We start from the raw sequence: 9,414 nt of genomic DNA, 5'->3' as shown, positions 1-9,414 counted from the left end.
AAACAGTGAAGCAGCGGGTGACGTCAGACAGGGAACTGACACACTCTTAAAGGGCCAGGCTGCAGAAAATCCTTAAAGGGGAACTGACACAGACGGCTCCATTCTCCTGCGGCCCCAAACTCAGCACCGGGAGTTCCTTGGGGACAAGATGAAAGACTGTAGGGTCTTCTAATACATGACGGGCTGTTCTAGAGCCCTGTTCTCCAGGCCAGCTGAAGGCAGGACAAGGAGTAATAGGCTTAATCTGCAGCAAGGGAGATTTAGGTGAGATATTAGGAAAAACCATCGAACTCTAAGGCTCGTTAAGCTCTGGACCAGGCTCCCAAGGCAGGTCATGGAATCTCCACCATTGGAGGTTTTTAAGAACAGGTCAGACAAACTCCTGTCAGGGATGGTCTAGACCAGTGGTTCTCAAAGCCGGTCTGCCACTTGTTCAGGGCGTCACCTCCTTCCTTTCCGCGCTCAGCTACAGCATACCTCTCCTGCCACCCCACTGGCTCCCCCCCACCCCGCAGTCACACTGCTTCAAACAGCGGGAACATTCGTTGCTGGCGGTGTCCCTTTAACAAGAGGAAGGGATGGAAAGGTTCCATGGCTGTTGGCTGTGGCAGTTGGTCTGAGCAGATGCAGGGAGTAGCGGAGGGTCTAATTATTATGGTTTACATTGGGATAGCACCCAAAGGACCCCATGTGGACCAGCAGCCCACTGGGTGGGGCTGAGGCTGGATGCGGAGTTTCTTGAAGGACTTCATTTCTATTCATTTTAATTCCTAACTGTATTGACAGATTTCCTTTAAATTGTCAGAAGATTCATTCTAGGCTGCCAGAGGAAGCTCTATAGGCTGCGGGAGGAGACGCTGTGTTCGATCCTATATCCAAGAAGAGGTTGAATCCCAGTTTCAATGCAAAACTCAACTCAGCCTTAACTACCGTGTCCATTACATCATCTTTATTTACTTACATATTTAAGAGATTCTTGCCCAACTCAGCACCATACACACATTGTCCTCTCACCCTGGTGCGAATCGGGAGGGACTTCACGGTCTTCAGTGAAAGCACTCTACCGAGGGCCCGCCCTACACTGTCTCCATGCACACTGTCTCCTTTGGGAAGGGGCAAGTGACTCTTGTATACCCATTCTCCACCTCCTGAGCTGTGGGGAGGTGTAACTAGCTAACGTTCATAAAGTGCGTTGGGATCCTTTTATTCAAGTTGCCATAAACATACAGGCTCCAAACAGTCAGGGCTAGGAGCCAGAAACAGCCATGAACCAATATTGGTAAGGACTTAGGTGCAGTGATGGGGAGGAATTCCCATAGCTCAGCCCTGCTGCAAATAGCTGAGGATTGAGTCTCTGCCCCATTTCATCTTCCCACCCTCCCACAGTCCAGTGCACATCCACAGCCATTACTCAGAGAGGATCATGCTGCAGGTTAGTGCAATGACTAGCTATCTTCCTATTCCATCGCACACAGGGATCCTGCACCATCATGGTCGAAGTGCTGTGGGGTGGATGGGAGCATTCGACTCCCACCTGTGTACGATGGCTTCATGGATCCCTCTAGGGCTTCAAAAAGGCAACAAAACCTCCTCTGTTTGCTGCATTCTCCACAGTGAACCTCCCTGGCCGGTTTGCTATTAGAGGGAGAGAGGCAGGAGTGTTTAGTCAGTGCGGTAACACTGCGCGTCTCTAACCTCACAGCACATCACCTCTCTGGAGCATGGAATATTAGACATCTACGTGAATACAGATTCTAACAGCAACTCAGCAGTGCCCTCAATCAGTGTGTTTGCAGAACATTCTGACACATGGCAGAGAGCTGCTTCAATAAACTTGCTGTTGCCTATGTAAATCATAATCCACACCCACTCCCTCTAAGCCTGTACTGGAAACACATCAGCTTATGAAACAAGGGCCTAAGCCTGGCAGATTCTCTGCACTGGGATTGGGTGGTTCTCAGCCCCTTTTAGAATCAGAACCCAATGAGGAAATTTGTCCAAAGCTAAAACAACCTGAAAACCAAGTCTCATCTCTATGGTCTCAATTTGGTTTTGTCTGTGAACCATCCAGGGCCCCAGAGCGAGCTGCGGGAGTCAGACCCATCCAGCATTGTGTGGTGTTTCTGGTCACATTTTCATCTCTGTTTGGAGTCTAGGGAAACTCCAGGGAAACTGGGAAACATGGCTCTGGCTTTGGTCAGCTGGAGTTATTTTGGTTTTACGCCCTCCTCACCACAAATACTAGACCTGCTCCCAATGAGCTTGTCATGGCTGATGAATATTTGTACCGTCCTTTGACAATCTTGCCTTAAAGGGCTATTGTTAATTTCTCTTTCACTTTGTATATTTCAATTCAGTGGGAGCTACATTAGAAAACAATGGATGGAATTGAACTGGGACCAGAGCTCGTGCTGCAAAGAACTCGCAGAGAAGGAGAAACACCAAAGAACACTCTGGCCTCTGAGAGAACTCCCTCTCAATGCTTACCATGCCTTTACAGCCCATCTCGACTGTTGTAACTACATGAGCACAGCTAATCATTGTACACTGGTGTGATACATTGGTAAGAGTTAAAACAGGAAGGGCTTGGGACAAAGCACCATACAATATTGCTAAAGAACAGTGGTACTTTGTTCTATGATTTTTTTTTAAATTAGAGTATTCCTAACCCCAGATCACCACCTGCCCTTCATGCTAATGAAAGGAGGGGGTCATCAAGCAGAATGGAGAGCCATTCATTATATCTGCCAGTTCTGACATTGCAGCGATTGCCCCGTCACCTATAGAGAAGGCAGCAATCAATAAAGTGCCGTTGCTTGGAAGTAAATAGAGAAGAGCTGGAAATGACAAGGGACGAATGTTTAAAATCTCACCGACTTTTCACTAGTTATACCCTGGGTCTTTTGGAGAGTGGAACTAGCCTAGTCAGTTTCAAAGGGGCCCCAGCTCACTGCTTTGTGCTTGAGGTTCCAGCATAGGACAGTTTAGATCTAGGCTTCTGAAACATTTTCGTCGCACAGACCTCACTGAAGCAGTTTGTCTGGTGGACAGACTCTCCCTTCCCATTTGTGATCTGGACACAAAATCCCTCCAGCAACTGCAGCAATTGCTAGCATGGAAAATGAACATTAGGGAAATTCTCACTTTATTTATTTTATTTCTTCTGATTTAAATGCACACACCCCACCTAGGCAGAACTCTAGGCCTCCTGACAAGAACTATTATAAAGTCAGGCCATGTCCGCACCACAGGCACTATGATGGCATATAGCCATGGCACCATAGTCACCCTGTAATGGAGACACAGGCTACAGTGACAAGAAGGGCTTTCACTACCCTTGTAGGCGCTCCACCTCCCTGAGCAATGGCTCCATGTGCACCAGGCGTTAGGTCAGCATAGCCCTGGCACTCAGCGATGGGGATTTTCGACACCGCTGAGTGATGTAGCTAGGTCAACCTAAGTTTTGAGTGTAGCCCAGGCCTTACAATCCACATAGGAGACACACAAGGAAAATCTAGGTGAGATATTCGGAAAAACTGTCTAACTCTAAAGGGGAGTTAAGCTCTGGAACAGGCTCCCAAGGCAGGTTGTGGAATCCCCATCGCTGGAGGTTTTTAAGAACAGGTCAGACAAACAGCTGTCAGGGATGGTCTAGGTTTACTTGATTCTGTCTCAGTGCAGGGGCTGGACTAGATGAGCTCTCAATGCCCCTTCCAGCCCCACATTTCTACGATTCTATACCACAACACAAGTTAACACACCAGCCAGTAAATACAGCCAAATATAACCCTGTGCTCTCAGGCCTCCCCCCAAAAGCCATGTCAAACTGATGGCTTTCACCGCATGTCCTGAAAGTCAGCCCATTCGGGCTATTTCTCGAAAGTGCAGTTGAGCAGCTGGAAATGAGGTGGCAGAGAACCCGGGGGCCAGCTAGTTCTCTCTAGACCCTTCCTGGCTCAGGGACTGCACTTGGGGAAACACTGGTTTGGATGTGTGGCTTCCACGGCTGAGGTGAGGAGATACACTCTCCCCCATGCCAGGAGCAGCAGAGGGTGGTACTGCACAGCTCTTGCATAAGCCACATCTGCTTTGGCCCAGCAAGAGCAGAATGTGAAAGTGGCTATGCTAGGAGAAGCCACGTGCAGGAGCATCACCAATACTGATGCAAGCCAAGTCACCTGCCATCCTGGGCCAAATTTACACCCTGCAGCCACACGCCATTGGCAAAAGTAGAATCTGAGGCCTAAACTACTTGACAAATGTCTGTTTAACTGGACAAAGCAACAGGGGGATATCACTGGGGGAAACTCCACTGAAGTCACTGGAGATGCACCTACCTGCATCAGGGCCAGTTTTGGCCCATAATCTCAAAGTAAGAGCAGCATGAAAAGGGCAAACAGAAGCAATGAACAACCAGGCAATGATGGATGCAAAATCTTATCCGTCCCAGAATTTTTCCTCCCCTAGTTTCTCTCCATTTTTATATACAGAGGGGTCTGATTTACACTCATCTCTCTGGGACAGATAGCGCCAGTTCTTAGCTTGCAGTGAAAGCACCTCTTTCCTGTCATCACGAAACCCATGGGGAGGTTTGTGAGAGCTGGGGACAAAGTGTTCTCAGGGGAGGGGAGCTAGCTGTGGAATGAACTTCCAGAGGAGACTGGACAAATCTAGAGCCTGGCCATTGCTGGGCAAAGCTACAAGGCCTCCCTCGTCATTAAAGCTTTTCCACCATTGCAAGAATGACATTCACAACACTGACTCCCCCACGAACCAAATATACACCCAAAAACCCAATCAACCAACCAGAAATCATTCATGTCCCAAGCAGTTTGTACTCAGAGCTGGGTAAATAATGAGCAAACATCCATGAATCCACACGTACTTCACAAATATCTATCCTATAATCTTATGTTCCCAACCTTGCTGGTTGAGGATCATGGATATTTTAGGGTGCCCTTTCTTTTGCACTCTCTCACTTATCAGGGAACAGCTGGGATTTGGGGGGACACGTCGTACAGCACCAAAGATACAAATACTAAATGTTGCTGCAAATAAGAGCCGGGCACCAGGAACTATACGGAAATTGGAATGGTAGCAGGCACTGCCAGAGTCAGTTTGTGAGCTCTGTGTCTGAACTGTGAAACTTCCTCTCTGCTCCAGGGCCTTGGGCAATTAGGCACCCTAGGTAAATACAATTTTGCCACCTCACAAGGGTGAGGTAAAGTCCATCCAGAAAACCAGAGAGAAAAACAAAGGCAATAAAGTAAATCAGATAAAGGCTTTGTTGGGCTAGAGCAGTCACTGCTTGTCTACTGCACCTGTCATGCTCAAGGACTTGCTGGGTACTTCTCATTGCATGGAGCCAGACGCTGAGAGGAGTGGGAGGGTCTGTGCCAGCCAGCCAACAAAGCAGACAGGGTGATGGTTCACAGGCAGCTGTCACCTACCTCTCTGGATGCTCTCCATACCCTGTCCAGCTGATTATCCACCACACAAACAAAGAGTTAATCAGTCCCCTCTCACCAGTACCTAATTCAGACAGTTACAAATAATAGTGGAATCACGCAGTGTTAAAGGAGGCCTCCTGTTAGCATACCTCATGGCCAGTTGCTGCGGACAGACTAGATGACTTGCAGAAGCTGTGACTCCACGACAGGGGATGGATCACTTGATAATTGCCCTGTTCTGTTCACTTTCTTTGGGGCACCTGGCACTGGCCACTGTCAGAGGACAGGACACAGGGCTCGATGGACCTTTGGTCTGATCCAGTATGGCCATTCTTATGCTCTTACCTGACTGTTTGTAGTTGATGGCAATTTGATGTTATTAAAACAGTTCTTATAACCAGATGATCATTGGTTCCCTGCAAGGTAGCAGTTCTCAAGCAGGAGTCTAGGGCCTCCGGGGGGCCTTGAGTAGGTTTTAGAGGGTCCACCTAGCAGGGCTGGCAATAGACTTACTAGGGCTCAGGGCAGAAAGCTGAAGTGCCTCCCTCCCCATTCAGGGCTGAAGACTGGGGCCCCAAGCCCCACCACTTGGGGCTGAAGCCAAAGCTTGAGCAACTTTGCAGGGCCTTCTGTTTGCTACCCCCTAACGCTGGCCCTGCCTTTGTGGCACAGGTGGACCAGGGAGTTTTTATAGCACGGGCTCAGAAAGAAAGAGGTTGAGAATCCCTGCTATAAGATACCTCTGTATCCTCCTGCAGGGAGAGCGGATCTACTGATTCAGGTTGTTCATGGCTTCCAGTTCCATGCTCTCCACAACACATACCCTAGATGTGGGTTTTTTCCTGTTTGATGAAGAAATGAAGACTCCTGAAACCCAAATCAAACATGCTACCTACTGAGGTTCCTTCCAGTCCTACACTTCTCTGATTCTATGCTTGGCTTATTTCTGGCATTCAGACAGGCTCCACTCCCCGCGGAAGATACAGGCTTCCCCCTCCGGTCTCACCCATACTATATAGTGCGATGCCAAAGGTAACGGCTCTTACCAAGGGCGGCGGCAGCTCTGTTCCCAGCCAGACTAAGCAATAACTGGACTGTAAGTGGTGCCGTGAGAGTTACAGCTAAGATGTTGGTGGTTAGTGGGAGGCCACTTCCGAAGAGAAGCAATAAATCTGCCACATGTTCCTGAACGACATTCTGTGTTTACCATCCAGCTCCCACACGAACTGGAACACGGATGACAGCTCCTCCTCCCCTGCCACCCTCATGCCCAGTCACTCCTGCACAGTGCTGGGGATGTGGGAGCAAACGGCAAGGTTTACAGAGAGGAAAGTAACAAAACAGAGTAACACTAGAGGGCACTACTGGCCCCTTTCAAAGCCCTTCCTTCACTCCTTTCTCCAGACCCGATAGCAGTGCAGTGACACAAACAGAACGGAGGGGGTACCCAAGCATGTAACTGCCTAGGAAGTGCCTTGCCCCATTTCCACTCTCTTTCAGGGTCTCTGTGTGGAGACCTCTACGATCTCCATTAATTTATATTTACAGAGTCTCCTTAGTCACCAAGGCTCCAGAAACAAACAACAAATCATTGATTTATCCACAGTGCTTGGCAGCCATCTCTGACATGGAATTATTAGGAAAAGACTCAGAAGCAACAGTACCTCCCTTTATACCTATGAGCTCATGCTGTTCCGAGTCAGATTCCCTGTTTATGTTAAAAGGGCACCTTGACCCCCCCCCCCCCCAACAGATAGCAAATGGTGAGTGGGGGGGGAAGAAGAGTCAACATTTGCTCGGGAGAGACAGCTGCAGGATAAGGAGACAAGAGACGCTCGCTATGCTACTGCGCCCTTGGATCACAAGGCGGGAACTCAAAGGTCTTTTCCATTTTGCTCCATTTAGGAGAGAAATGTGATGCCTTGCCACATGCTATTTAAAAGCAAGCCTCCTGCTAGAGCTCCCTGCAACACGAAGCGCTGCACAGAGCCAGATGGGTTGGGGAAGCCAAGGGGGAGTTTGTCAACATTGTCTTTTAAAAAAAGGGCTTTAGGACCAATATATGATACCATGGGGGTTCTACTCTCAAGTCTCCCAATTGGGCACCTGCAGTCCCATATGCAAAGCCTGATGCCAACTTCTAGACCAAAACTGAAGTGTCAGCGTCTGTTATTAACCTCTGGTTTACACACTGCTGGACAAATGTGAGAAGCCTGGCAGACAACGTGCCAATGCTATCGGGAATTTTATTTCTACACAACCTTTCATCTGAAGATTTGAAAGCACTTGACTGACAAGTCTCACAACATCCTTGTGTATTATTACAGCAGTTTATAGGTGATTGCACTGAAATGCAGAGTGATTTGCCCAAGATTACACAGGGATTCACAGCAGAACTAGCAATATAATCTATGAAAAACTTCTTGGTTCGAAGGCCAGAGGGGACAACTCTCTGCCAGTAGCACCCAAGAGTCTAGTCTCCTGAGGGCTGTAATACTTCTGTTTAATTCTGATTACTGGGGTTGTTGTGTGACTTATTGGTGCCCGGTGATCTACAGGAAGTCAGAGTTACGATCTGGGGGTCCCTTCTGACCTGAAACTCTGTGACCTAGTCTGACCTCCTGCATAACCCAGGCCATAGAACTTCTCTGAATTAAGTCCTGTTTGAACTAGAGAATACCTTTTAGAAAAACACCCAATCTTGATTTAAAGATTGCCAGTGATGGAGCCTCCATGACCCTTCGTTAATTGTACCAATGGTTAATTAGTCTCATTGTTAAAAATGTGCACCTTATTTACACTCTGAATTTGTTCAGCTTCAATTTCCACCTTTAGATTGTGTTCTACCTCTCTCTGCTAGATTGAAGAGCCCATTATCAAATTTCTGTTCCCCATGGGGGTACTTATAGATTGTGATCAAGTCACCCCTTAACCTTCTCAAACTAAACAGACTGAGCTCTCTTGAGTATATTACTATAAGGTATGTTTTCCAATCCTTCAGTCATTCTTGCGGTTCCCCTCTGAACCATCTCCTGTTTATCCACAGCCTTCTTGAATTGTGGGCACCAGCACTAGACACAATATTCCAGCAGCAGTCACACCTATGCTGGATACAGAAGTAAAATAACCTCTCTCCTCTACTAGATATTTCCTCTATATCCCCAAGGGTCACACTGTGAGCTCAAGTTCAGCTGATTATCCACCATGACCCCCAAGTCCTTTTCAGTGACTGCGTCCCATGATAAGAGTCCCCACACTGTGTAAGGATGGGCTACTTTTTTTGATCCTACATGTATAACTTTACATTTGGCCTATTAAAATGCATATTGTTTGCTTGTGCCCAGTTTCCAAGTGATCCAGATCACTGTGTATCAGCAACTTGTCCTCTTCATTATTTACCACTCCCCCAAGTTTGACTCTCAGGCTCTTGCTCAGATTCAGAATACTGCCTCCTTTAGATTGATTTTAAAGCAACATCAGTACAAAAGTTCATTTCCTCTTCCATCTCAGGGATACTGAACCCCCCCCCCCCCGCAAATAATCACTGAATACTAATTAGTGTTCAACGTAGGCCCCCCCAATCTGAAAACAAAAGAGCAGAGTTTTGGGTGCAAAACCTAAACTCAGTTTTAAAAAAAACAGGTCCTTGTTAAATCAGATGAGAACAGAGAATCAGAGTGCATCTCACCACACAGGAAACTAAATTAAAAGTGAAGGTTTAGATGAGTCTTCTTCGGAATACCACAGGGATGAATACAGCCAGCTTTTACCTGATAAAGGTTTTCACCCCATCAGATGTCACCCTTCTCAATGCATTACCCCTGGGTGATGACAGGTTGCCACCATTAGCCACTGTGCATCACTCCACACATTCTGATGAACCCTCTGGACACCTCCCCACCCCTGACGCACACACAGGGAAACCAGAGAGAGACTGAAACCAGAGAGAGACGCACACCAAAAC

Source organism: Lepidochelys kempii, chromosome 22 (assembly GCF_965140285.1).
Source record: "Lepidochelys kempii isolate rLepKem1 chromosome 22, rLepKem1.hap1, whole genome shotgun sequence".
Classification (NCBI taxonomy): domain Eukaryota; kingdom Metazoa; phylum Chordata; order Testudines; family Cheloniidae; genus Lepidochelys; species Lepidochelys kempii.
The sequence above is the reverse complement of the archived record's forward strand: the minus strand, read 5'-3'. Positions refer to the sequence as shown.